Source organism: Magnolia sinica, chromosome 1, assembly GCF_029962835.1.
Source record: "Magnolia sinica isolate HGM2019 chromosome 1, MsV1, whole genome shotgun sequence".
Lineage (NCBI taxonomy): Eukaryota > Viridiplantae > Streptophyta > Magnoliopsida > Magnoliales > Magnoliaceae > Magnolia > Magnolia sinica.
In genome coordinates, this window is record NC_080573.1 from 128,216,446 (window position 1) to 128,228,605 (window position 12,160).

General features: G+C 38.4%; 1 long non-coding RNA gene and 1 pseudogene across 1 annotated transcript; one reads left to right on the forward strand and one right to left on the reverse strand.

Moving 5' to 3' along the window:
- Positions 1-5,667: 5,667 nt before the first annotated feature.
- On the reverse strand, positions 5,668-6,723 carry LOC131219236 (uncharacterized). The gene is made up of 3 exons (XR_009158080.1): positions 6,564-6,723; positions 6,280-6,345; positions 5,668-6,195 (listed from the first exon to the last, which is right to left on the reverse strand). It is a non-coding gene; the product is annotated as an uncharacterized LOC131219236 (long non-coding RNA).
- A 2,831-nt stretch (positions 6,724-9,554) lies between these two features.
- Positions 9,555-10,514, forward strand: LOC131249347 (reticuline oxidase-like; annotated as a pseudogene).
- Positions 10,515-12,160: the final 1,646 nt, after the last annotated feature.

Consider the following 12,160-nt stretch of genomic DNA (forward strand, 5'->3'; position numbering starts at 1 on the left):
GGTACTCACTTGGGAAAACTGAAACCTGAGGATCTATTAAATATCCTAAGGTCGAGGATCATACGTTAAGTATTGCATTTCCGAAGAGCAGGCTCCGGTCTCCGGCCTGAAAGCACACTCGCCCCACACACGTGGTAGTTAGTCAAGAGTGCGTAATCAAATCGGTTTGCCTCGGAATTTTCACTGTCTAGAATCTACGCATCTACAGTTAGGCCTTGTTTGGCAGCGAGGAATCCGAAGGATTCGTTGGGATTTACTGTCGGTTTTTGTGGACGCGGATTCCCTGCGGAAGGCTTTCGCAGGAAGTTCCTGCCAAGGATGCTGGGTGGGGCCCACTGACATGTTTGTGAGAAATCCACCCCGTTCATCCGCTTTGACAGCTCATTTTAAGACGTGAGGACAAAAATGAGGTGGATCCAACATTTAAGTGGGTCACACAAGAGGAAACAGTGGGGATTCAGTGTGAATCGTTGAAACATTCTTGGGGCCATAAAAATTTTGTGACAGGAATTTTTTATTTTTATTTTTAAAAGTATTTTCACTTCATTCATAGTTAGAAATTTCTTTCTCCACTTTTCCCTCTCGTGTTACACACTTGAGTTTTGGATCCATCTCATTTTTGCTCACATTTCCTGAAATGAGCATATTCAAAATAGATGGACGGGTGAATTTCTCACAAACATCTCTGTGGGCCCCACCCACCATCCTTGCGCAGGAACTTCCTGCAAAAGGTGAAGTCCCCTGCCGTATTGCTATTCCATACATCTGGACTCTAGCCTTTCTATCTGGGATCATCTTTCAATTATTCTGGACCGTTAATATGATAGGCCTCACCTTAGATGAAGAATACTTCGAATTACAACGGGATATTTCATCCTTAGACTATTTTCTTTGAAATATCCACGGTCTTCTTAACATTTGAATAATCATAGAGTCGAATGTTTTCATCCGGTAGTTTTTTTATGGCTATTCCCTGGTTCACGATGAGGTCCATCGTATAAATGGTTTGGATTATTAAAAAAGACCCTGATCTAATGGCTACCATCCAAATACTTATTGTAATACAATGGGATTAATCTAACAAACTTGCATTAGTGAAACTTAATTCGAAATTCTAATTGCATTCGCTCGAGTGCACCTTGCCTTACACGTACGTGGAGAAATATTGAGATGGATCCGATTTCAGGCAATCCTTATCATTCATCTGTTTTGTATAGGTGTGGATGCGACCTTGCTTCATAGTGTTGTCTATGCGGTTTTTTTTTTTTTTTTTTACACGCGCACACTCACCTCCACACACTCACGCCGTAGTGGGATTTCACCACTTGTGGGTACTCGAATATCTCAAAAAAAAAAAAAAAAAAACAATAATAAAAGATGTCAGATAAGCATGCTCATGCTCGAAAAAAAAACAAAACACAACAGCATAAGAACTGCACAACCTCGGTTGCAAAATTTTCTACCCAGGTGCCACTGTCACTTTGAATTGTGTTTTTGATTTGTGCTCCTGCTCCTGCCTCCTAGCTGTTCATACTTGCTAACATTTTGAAGCTGAAGCTTCTCCATTCTCATGCTCAAATCAGTTCCTGCTTACCTTAACACTTTGTGATTACTTGCACACCAACAAAAAGACCATTACCGTGGGCCCTACCTGCGGAAGTATGGAGCTTCCAATAGAGAAAAGAATGGTTACCATTCAGTTCTAACCTACAAAACAAATCTTAGCCATTAGCCACTGTTCCAGGTTATTCCATTAGCATCTTACAAATTGAATATGATAACGGATCCTTAATGTATAAAATCAAGCAAGAGACACCTTAATAACAATGGCATACTAGCTGATGTCGAAGCACTTGGTCATTTCCATAGGAGGCGGAAGTGGCATTCCCCCTAGCCATGGAGAAGTAGACATCAAACCCAGTCTTCTTGGATGAACCCAAATGGTTATCTTTTCATGAGAGGCAAGTCGTAACATTGTTGCACCATCCTCCTCACTAAGAGAGAAAAAGGAACATAATTTTAATCATGCAACATCTGCACCTACTCTATAAGTGAATTAAATACCTCCACAGATGAAATACACAAGAAATTCAAACCAATTTTAATCATGCATCACCTTTGTAACTTAGATAAAAGGTTGGTGCAACAAATGAATGACTTGCAGCTTAGATAAAAGGTTTCACAAAGAATTATAGAGAAAAATTCTGAAGCAGAGCTTGTAAGCACAGGTGAAAAAGAATCATATCAACTAAAATACAATGCAATTAAAGATGAAATAGATGGCTATAGCAAGCATCCATCATAGGAAGCATGAAGAGATAATAGGAAGAAATAAACCAATATCAGCAGTCTTCCACCACAACGAAGTGGGAAAATGAACCTGATCAGCTATGAAAAACATGTGGCTATGGAAACACCATTACAGAAATGGCCAATTTCAATTAAAGATCACATATTTAAAAATTACTTCCTTTCACTAAATAAAACAAACGAGATAAAACAAGAAAACTCAACTTTCTACCATACTTGGTTCTCCAACCCGAAAAAGTCTTAAGTTCAATTCTTCAATCTTGAACCTTGAGACTCAAAACTCCTTTTCAATTGGTCAGAAAATATAATTGAATTAAAGAGGAGAAAATCAACATTTGTGTTATGGAAGAATCAAGCCTATGTTTACACTGAAGAAGCCTGCAAAACAATGCAGTTGGCTTTTGCTTTGCAAAGTGGCTCTTGAGAAACCAAATAAGCTTTTGAGGAATGCCTGAGGATGGCTTTCCTAGTACCCAAGCAGCCTAGGCAATCTCTTTCACAAGAAATATGTTTCCATAGAAACAGATTCGCTTGGAAATTAAGATCCATGGAGTTTCATGGAAATTGAAGTTCTTAGCAAGAGTTCAACACAAACAGCACAAACCTACAGGAAGAGCTTCACAATAGTATAGACATTTTAAAAGAATAAAGCTTTGATGAAATAGTCACATATATTCCTATTTCAATATGTCATTATAAAGTCAAGGGGCTGAATATTGATATCAAGTGACTGCATTCCTATTTGAAACAAAATGTCATATTTATCTCAAAATACTTGCTTAGTTTTTAATGCCAAAAATCCAAATTCAATACTTGCATAAAAGCTCACCTTTGAATAATGGATACTCGACACAACTTCTTGTAGAAGTCTACTCCAGTGTACAGGGACCCTGGATAGAGAAAAAGGAAGTCTACTCTGATGCATCTCTCATGTTAATGATGCATTCTGATCGACTGCAAGCAAACAACATGCCCCAATATTAAGATAATCAAATGCAAACATTATCAGTTAGAGGAATAACAAACTACTCAAATGCAAACGTTATCAATTAGAGGAATAACAAACTATGTTATATAAATGTGAGGGAATGAACAGATGGTACATGGCTTGCATGAAGTTATATTGCAGGCTTCTAAACAAGAAATCACTTGTTATGCGTGCCTCTTTTTCACGAAATGCATGCCTCACTAAGCATGAAGTCGTGAAAATTCTTACTTGAAGGCGACTATAGACACCCAACATGAAGTCGTGAAAATGGATTCGCTTTTTCCTCCAGTTAGATGGCCTGTGTAAAGAGAATGGAAGTATTAGAAGTCACTAATCCATTGAGTGGACAAACATATAGTTTTATGGCTCAGATTTCAATTTCCTTGCAACTTACCCATAACAAACAACCCATTTGGGATATTAAATCAAGATCTAAAACTACCATGAAATATTCATTGAGGAGAAATAAGTCTCGTCTACTCTACAAATCAGAATAGGAATAAACTTTCTCACTGATGTTGACATTCTTCAAGTTCATGCCGGTAAAATCATCAACATATGTGTAAGAACTAGAACCTTATGACCAAAGGTCCTCTTCAAGATCCTAGGGGAAGCCTTACAACTGGTTCACTCCATACATCACCATTTCAAATTTAGAAATGCAAGTAAAACATACAAATGGAAGCACGGCCAGGTAAAGTATAATCGATCCATTTCACATGAACTGGTACTGATTTTCCCGGATTCATGATACCCAGATAGTTTGAGAAAGATCAATCACCCATGCATATTAACAGACAAAGCTGTACTTGTTGAGGGATGATTTGTAATGGCATTCCTGTAATTCTTTTGTGATGGCAAACTTGCAACTATATTGCTTTCTGGATCTCTCCAATCCTCCTAGCTATTCTAGATTCTTCCTGCATTTGGTACTAGAGGTTTATAAATATCATATCTTCCATTCTATCACTTCAAATTGTCTGCAGTCAACATGGTATCTGAGCAAGTTCTCTGATCCTGTAGAAAATTTTTAGGCCTCACATCTCTGTGGACGTAACTAATATAAGACACACAAGCATGGTGTTGGAAATAGAAACAGAAAAACTATATTGTGATTAAACACAATTTAAGGAAGTGTATTGCTTTGGTATTGTGATTAAACGCAATTCAATGGGCCATAGATGTAGGCAGAGCATTAACCTTCCCACTACGAACAGAGGGCAACAGTGATTAGATCTTCTTAAACAAAATACAAGTTTCATTCCTCAATGGGGCACAATAGGGTAATACAAATTTCTATATATACGTTTGTTTTGAAGCAGGTCCGCTTGAGGTGTGAAACAACTTCACTCTTATGCCAGAAGTTTTAGGCAACGTACGTTACTTTATGGAAAGCTTTGTTCTTGCACCTTACGCTATATTGGCACATGTGGCTGCATGTTGTTGTGCACTCATGTGTGGGCTCAACAAATCTCACCCAGAACTTGTGCTTAGGTCTAAGAAGTAGGTTGGTTGTAAATGCAGATTTGAAATATTTGGGTTTAACGAAGCTGTGTTTTCTTGACTCGACTCCTTTTGAAGCAAGTGAATGACCAAAGCAGAATTCTAATATTTGGGTCGATGCAAGTTCCATAAAGCTCCTTAGTCCTTCCTCAAGGTGCATGTGGCAAACATCTCTGATGCAACTTCCATGAAGCTCCTACATCAAAGTACATGTGGCAAACATCTCTGATGCTCAGGAGTATTGATCTGATGGGTCACATGTGGATAGACTATCGGCCGAAAATCATAGTGAGAAAACTGCTTACACTAAAAGTTACTTTTCAATAAAAGATCAATTAATGTTTTCAATGATTTCAATTAGGGAATCGACACTACAAATCCCTAATTAGGGATTCAAAACAAAAATTCCCTGGTTGGTGCTAAGATGAGGACAATAGGACCTTCAGCTTGTTCTGGTCCATAATCAGCAAAAAGGAAAAAACAGATAAATGAAATGTAGACAGTTGGATAACTACAACTGTCAATGGGCAAAGCTTGGGCTTAGCAAAATCGAAATTTTGAATAGGGCCAGCAAGATAAGCACATCCAATCAGTTCAAAATCCACAACAAAGGCAACCCAGGCCCAAGTCATTAACAACCATATGGATAACAATATTGAAAATAAAAATTTATATCAAATACAAGCAACTTCAATCTCCCTATAAATTGTAACAAGTGGGTGTGGCTTTGCATTTATATGAACCAATCTGAGAACTCCAGTGTGAGATCCAAACCATTCATCCAGAGGGCTCAATGGTGAATATTCACAAGCTCAGTCCAGTCCACTCACTTGGTGGCCCACACATGTATGAAACAATAGATGGTTAGAAAATCAAATGTTCCTCATTCAATATACATGCGCAGCCACCCTGTGCATGAACTGGCCTGATTTTTGGAATAGGGGGCATTCACCTTGGGGCCTACCTTATGAAGGGCCCGAATCTCACATGTGTGTGACTACTTGTCTTGCATTTGCAGATAGATGTTTGCAAGCAGCATGTCTTAAAAATTAGGATTCTTTATGTGTGTGGAGTAGGCATACAGTTAATGCTATCATACCAGCCACTGCACCAATTCTGAATCCCTTCACAGCAAATTCACCACTGAAATGAATTTGGTCCAAGTATGACAGATTTATACCCCTTTGTATGTCTTTCACCTTTCAGACATTTGCAGCACTATTAGTTGACTAATATTAGATAAAATAGAGATGTTAACTCTACAAAGTTCGGAAATTTCCAATTTTAACACCATGCTTTTCTGCATGTGTAATATACACGAAAAAGGTCAAGAGAATAACAGAGATCAAAGGGGCGATCACGGGCACCCAGAAAAGGCTCTTCTTCTTCTTCCCCTGTAACAATTTTGAGTCATGTAAGAAGGAGACCTTCCACAAGCATGGAGTCCAAGGAATATGAAGCAAAGAGAAAAAACTTACAATGTATTTGGTAACTAGAAGGAAAACCAAGAAGACTGATCCTATGAGGATTGTCTACCAATTCCACTGCGAATGTAGTAAAAGAAAGCAGTCAGTGAGGAAAAATGACAGCAATCTGTACTTCTAAACTCATAAGCTTTGGGAAATTTAGTTTTGGCTTGACTGAGTCATTGGACAACCTAATTGACTTATCATGGTTGCTAGTTTTGAGTTGGTTGGTTTCCATCTCAAATCCTAGCTTTTAAATACTATCAATAACAGTCGTTTTCAGTAGATTTTCATACCCCGTGATGTACAAAACTCCATACCAAACACAAAACCGGAATCATATCCGTCTTCTTAGTAAAATTCTTTATGCCAAGGAAACCTTTGAGCTGTTACAGAGCAATTGTGATGGCTGCCCCACCCATGAACCCAACAATGGCCGCATGAGATAGGAAATCGATCAAGAATCCTAATATGTAAACATTACCAGAATCATCAATGTTTAACAAAGAATACCGACCTTTTAAGTTAACAAGGGTATGGAAAACTAGTAAAACAGATCGTTCAATTACCTAAAAAATCCAAGTGTGTGACTTGAGTGCTCCCAGCAAAGAATGTTGCAGTGAATACAAGCCGGAGATACTCATCTGGATTTTTAACAGAATCAACCTCATTTTGTAGCAAAGTCCCCAGAAGGAGAGACACAACTGCTACTGGTCCCGATGGCAATGTGGCGTGAACTCCCCATGCATGTGTAAATCAGCGGCGGAACGAAACTAGAGCCTGTAACTTTTGATTGGAGAAAGATTTATCAACCAATGCATGCTGTCATTAGGAAAAAAAATATATAGAACATAAAGTCAATTGCAGCTTCCTTTCCAACATGAGGACATGAGAAGAACATCCATGTGCTTTTGACATCTTCTCTTCCAACAGGAAAGCGGGCTGCTCTGAAATGACAAAATTGGCCCTTAGTATTTTTCAATGACAAGAAAGAGGGCCCAATTTTCCCTTTAACACTTTTAGCACTTCAACTGCTGTGGCCTTTATTTGCATGAATACAAGGGAAATGAAAAAAAAGAAAATGCATATTAAAAAGAATTTCCAATGCAACGTTTATGGCCATTCAATTAAGAAAAGAATCATATTCCAATTTAAGGAAATAAAAAAAAAATTAAAAAAATAAGAGGAGAAATAGCTGATTTTATTCCAAAAGATCCTGACAAAAAACTCATTTAAAATATAAAACAGGAACAGATTTTATTCCAACAGATCCTAAAAAGAAAAAAACGAAGTTTAAAAAGGAACTGATTTTATTCCAACACATCCTAACATCTCGACATCCTAATTCCTGAAACAATCAGCAATCTTTCAACCCATCTCAAGAGTTTGTACATGGGAAGGAATCCTGAGGAATGGTCAACATACCCAATGTCTACTAAGTAATATTTCTCCACAATAATGACAATATCTATATATATAATATAATGCACCTATCGTTTATATAATGACAACATCTAAATATATAATATAATGCACCTATCGTTTATATAATGACATTAATATCTAAATATATAATATAATGCACCTATCGTGTGTGTGTGTGTGTGTGTGGGAAAAGGTACTATGCACTCGACCTCACGATTAGCTCCCGTGAGGTCGAGCTATGTGGGCCCCACCGTGATGCGTGTCAACCATCAGCACCATGCATTTGATGGGTACCCTTTAAATTATGGGATATCTCAAAAATCAGCCGTATACAGAACTCAGGTGGGCCATACCATCTAAAATCATGTGAAACACCGTTAAAACATATAAAAGCAACGAAAAAGTGTGGGTATATATATATATATATATAAAGTGAAAGCACACCCTTTGTAACTTTGTTGATAAAAATTTATAAGCTATACATGGACAAAAGCAGATAAGAACAAAAAAATGAGGAAGTGTATAAAGGTCTCATTGTTCAGGAAGACCCGGGTGTTCTTAGCTTGCGCCTCCCACTTGGTCATAAAAGCAGCTACTCATGACTATAAAAATTCGGGTGATGTGCTCGCCGCCTTTGGCCCCCTAATTATGAAGGCCCTATATGATAGCAAAATTAAAATTTCTTATATTATGAAGGTCCTATGTTATAGTAAAATTAAAATTAAGAAGAAAAAAAAAATCTAAAATTTTTAAAATAAAACTTATTGAAAGGCCTACAAAATAGAAACATCTAAAAATTAGTTTACAAATTTGAAATTGAAAATAAAAAACAAATCCTAGAAACTAGCACTATCAATAATAACAGTCTAAATCTATGTCTCTTTTCAAAATAATAGCATCATTTCCAATAAATTCTTCTCCTAAAACCTAAGACCACAACTACCTACTTTATTGCTCATTAATTTTAAATTTATTAATTTTTTTTTAATTTTTAAAATAAAAAGCATCATTTTTATGACTTGCCTAAGGCCCCCAAAAATGTTTAGCCATCCCTGGATGTGCTTCCACCTTTCTATAAAAAAATTTAAAAAAAAAATCCACGCTAACTAAACATTGGAAAGCTCATTTTAGGGCATGATCCTAAAAACGAAGCTGACTCAAATCTTAGGTGGACTACACCATAGGAAAGAGTTGTGATTGAATTTCCACCATTATAAACTTTATAGATTCCACCGGAATTTTTATTTGCCATCCAACTTGTTGATAAGGTCAAAAACACCTAGATGAAGAGACCACACAAATATCATTTTGATACAAAGCTTTTGTGGCCCACGAGAAGTTTTTAATGGTCAATCACCACTGTTTCCTTTTTTTTATTTTTTATTTTTATTTTTATAAAGGCACTAGTTAGAGGGATTTCATTGATCATCAAAATATACAGCCATTCGGGTGGGCCTAGCAAAAAATATGCGGCCTCACCTATCATGTGACACAAACTGGACAAGAAGGTTAAAATATAACCTTCAAGGAAGAGAAAAACTCTACAAAAACTGAACCGACGGGAAGGAAAACAGCACCCCAATCACCGCTGTTTCCTGTACTATGGTCCATCTTGGATTTGGAACTGCTTCATTTTTTGGACCATGCCCTAAAATGAGCTTTCAATACAGACGGACGGCATGGATGTAGTCACATACATCACAGTGGGCCCCACAGTCAATGATCCCACCCACCTCGGTGGATCCGAGGTCTCACTTAGTCCGCTTCTGCTTTGTCTAGTGATTTTAAAGAGGTATGCACCTCTACTAGTTAAAGTAAAAGCGTGCTTCTATTGTATATTCGCGTTTTCCGTTTCTCCCAAAATGGCAATTCATAGAAACCCCATCTTCCTCCTCCTGACACTCTCCTTGCTAACTTGCGCCCTAGGCGAAGATCTCCTTACATGCCTATCCTCTGGAGGACTGTAAAACTACACCACATATAACACAACCACTTACAACCACCTCCTTCATTTCTCTTTGAACAATCTCCGATTTGCTGGACCCAACGTCCTTAAGCCTGCCGCAATCATCTTGCCTGAAAACAAAGATTCTTTAGTGACCGCAGTTAGATGTTGCAATCAAGGGTCGTGGACGATCCGACTAAGGAGTGGGGGCCACAGTTTTGAGGGTCTATCTTCGTATGTCGACATACCGTATGTGATCATAGATCTTATGAACTTAAACAAAATCACGATTGACTTAGAATCCGAAACAGCTTGGGTTGAAGGCGGTGCAACAGTGGGTGAGCTCGACTATGCAATTGGAGCGTCAAGCAACCATCATGCATTTACGGCTGGCATGTCTCCCACCGTTGGATGCAGTGGCCACTTCAGCAGAGGTGGCAACAGCTTTTTTGCTAGGAAGTATGGGGTGGCTTCCGATAATATCGTTGATGCGATCCTCGTGGATGCAGATGGAGAAGTGTTAGACCGTGAATACATGGGAGAGGATGTGTTCTGGGCAATTCGAGGTGGCAGAGGCGGCATGTGGGGTGCGGTTTATGCAAGGAAGATTCAATTGGTGCAGGTGCCGGAAAAGGTCACTACTTTCATTGTTGATAGGCGCAGTGCGAGAAATCCATTAGCAATGTTAATGAACAAATGGCAGCTTGTAGCGCCGATGTTAGAGGATGAATTCTACATAATGACCAGAGTGTTGGGATCACCTGAAATCACATTGAATTTCAGGGGACTGTATCTTGGGCCTGCTTCATCAGCTCTTGATTCTAGCACCGGCCATTTCCAGAACTGGAAGTTACAGGAGAAGACTATAAGGAGATGAGTCTTGGGAGCATTGCACAAAAAACCTTAGGATCTCGCTTCCCAAAACACTAGAATTATGGGATATAATAAAGCAATGAAATAAATCAAAGCACAAACCACATGACACAAAAGATTTTACGTGAAAAACCCTCGAAGAGGTAAAAACCACGGGACCTAGTCTAGAGCAACAATTCACTATGAAGTAAAACGTTACAACCGATCACAAGCACACACTGCTTGGATCAAACATTCTTCACTCACATAGGAGTGGATGAACAATAAGTGAATAATGAAAATGGAGAGATCAAACGTCGACTGCGCAGTAAATCACCTCTACGAACAGAATCCTCCCTTCCACAAGCTTTCTCTCTCTTTTATCTCTTTCTTCTTCTTTTGTTCTCTCTCTCTCACCTTGGACGTGAAAACGCCTTAATGGAATCACTTTAGGAAGCCTTAGCATACCCTAGAATAGCCCTAAGAACCCCTATTTATAGTTTGGGATCCCCTTCCACACTTCTGTGAAACCGACTCAAATTTATGCAGTCCGCACAAAATCCACGTTGTCCAGGAAGAGAAGCTCCCTGACCTGAGGGGGGAGGGTAGCAAAACTATCTGAGAACGTCGACTCTTAGCTGCTGCTTCCCCGACGAGCCATGGCATCAGCCGAAGCATTCCCCTCCCTGAAGATATGCGAGAACTTCACCTGACTCGTGGACTTCATGTATTCAATCCTTTCCAGCCACGATTTCCACTTCCAACCAGGAGTAGCTAATCCCGACAGAAAATTAACTATTAGTTGGGAGTTTGATTCAACTATCACGATTTTCCCTTCTCTCATTCAAGAATTTTCCCCGAGCAAACAACGTATCCATAGAGGTACCTTCACCGTCGCTCTGCTGTCGCGACTGCTTTAACTGAAGGGTTATGATAACAATTTTGACGTCCAAAGTATCCCTACTATAATAAAGATTATCAACTAAATATTCGAACGACTTGGTAAGAGATGTCAATAAAATTAGGGTTTTGTCTTTGTACTCGATCTTCACATCAACACTCGTCAACTTGCAAACAAGTTTGTTGAATGTGTTAATATGTTCAGATAAATCCGACCCTTCCACCATTTTCAGAGTATAGAACTACCTCTTCAAAATAGATGATTGGTGAGAGATTTCATCATATAAATACTTTCCAACTTTGCTTATAAACTTGTAATAGTCTGTAACGCCCCATGTTTTCAAGACCCAAGCATATAACTTGTTTCCCAAAAAACCTGAATATTAACATTAAAGGATGGTTGAATTCGAATAATTTTTTTCCAACTATCAGATTAAGCAAATGAACGTAGTATGAACAAATCAGACATAAAGGAAAGTTACATTATTATTTAAATATATAAGAAGTTGCTCATAATAACTTATACAAACCAATGTCCACATTCTTACAATACAAAACGAAATAACATTACATGTGAAACAAAGTAAATTGCAACAATCTTAAGCTGTGAAATCCTGTAACAGCCCTTAGCAAATACAATCATGCACCCTTGTCAACCATAGTCTGCTGCTCACCAATATGAATGTGAACATCATCTGGGCTACTTGTGCTACCTGTACGGTTGTATATTTGATGGATGAGTGGCTAATTCAATGTGAATTTCCCTCGAGA